The sequence below is a fragment of the Triticum aestivum genome, chromosome 4B (assembly GCF_018294505.1).
Source record: "Triticum aestivum cultivar Chinese Spring chromosome 4B, IWGSC CS RefSeq v2.1, whole genome shotgun sequence".
NCBI classification, from domain to species: Eukaryota; Viridiplantae; Streptophyta; class Magnoliopsida; order Poales; family Poaceae; genus Triticum; species Triticum aestivum.
Genome location: NC_057804.1, coordinates 656,684,663 through 656,685,715, shown reverse-complemented (window position 1 = coordinate 656,685,715; position 1,053 = coordinate 656,684,663). Strand labels below are relative to the sequence as shown.

Here is a 1,053-nt window from a genome sequence, read left to right as displayed (position 1 = left end):
GAAAAGACCGAGACCAAACCCGAAAAGACCGAACTAGAAAAGACCGAATAAAAAACGGTCAGCACAAACAAAATACCAAAGTTATTATGGTCTGTTCGGTCCTGCTGTCTTAAAGACCAAATAGCCCGTAAAGACCGAATTATAAAGCCCATACACAAGAGTTTACCAAAGGCCTATCCGGCCAGCCCAATTCAGGAGCGAGATACACACAGGAGGGACGAGACCTCACGATTAGCTCCTGGAGCCGCTTCACTCCCGTTCCCCATTCTCTCCCACTACGAACCCTAGCCGCCGCCACCCGCTGCTGTCGCCTTGGCCGCGCACCTTGATCGATGAAGATCGGCGCCCACTGCCTGAGCGGCGGCCCTGAGTGGTGAAGAACGGCGCTCCGAGCGGCGGCCCTGATGGAGAAGACCGGCGCGCCGAGCGGTGGCCCTTACCGGAGAAGACCGGCGCCCCGAGTGGCGGCCCTGATCATTGAAGATCGGCGCCCCGAGCGGTGGCCTGTGTTAACATGTATTTATACAGAGTGTGTAGTGCGCATGCTTCCTCCATGTATATAGGATCTGAACCGTCTCGCCGGGCCTGCGTGCCCACGTCATGGGGCATATATATGTAAACACTGATGTATTGTATCATTCAATTCAATCAAGAGAGCAAGTTTACTCTCCAACTTGGTATCAGTCGTTCCCAGGCCGCCGCCATGTCGGAGCAACACTCCTCTTCCTCCTCTGCGGCGATCCACTCCACCTCGTCGCCCCTCTTCTCCTCGGCGGCTCCTTCCTCGGCCATCTCTGGTACATCCACTTCTCCCCCGCTCTTCTTCGGCACCATACCCTCAAACCCTAGCGCTACTGCCCCCGCTTCTTCCCAATTCGCCCCTCTCTTCAACTCCACTGCGCCGCCGCCGCCACCGGCTCCTCCGGCGAAACACCCCATTCTCAACGTCGACATCACCAACCACATCAAGTTCCTTCTAAACCCCGCCGAACACAATTATCACAAGTGGAAATCATTCTTTCTCATGGTTCTGATCCGTATGGCGTCCAGTAC

The 1,053-nt window shown here is 55.8% G+C and overlaps 1 pseudogene; it reads right to left on the bottom strand.

Moving 5' to 3' along the window:
• The window catches only part of LOC123090377 (putative E3 ubiquitin-protein ligase SINA-like 6), a 2,705-nt pseudogene extending 1,871 nt beyond the window's left edge, over positions 1–834 (bottom strand).
• Positions 835–1,053: the final 219 nt, after the last annotated feature.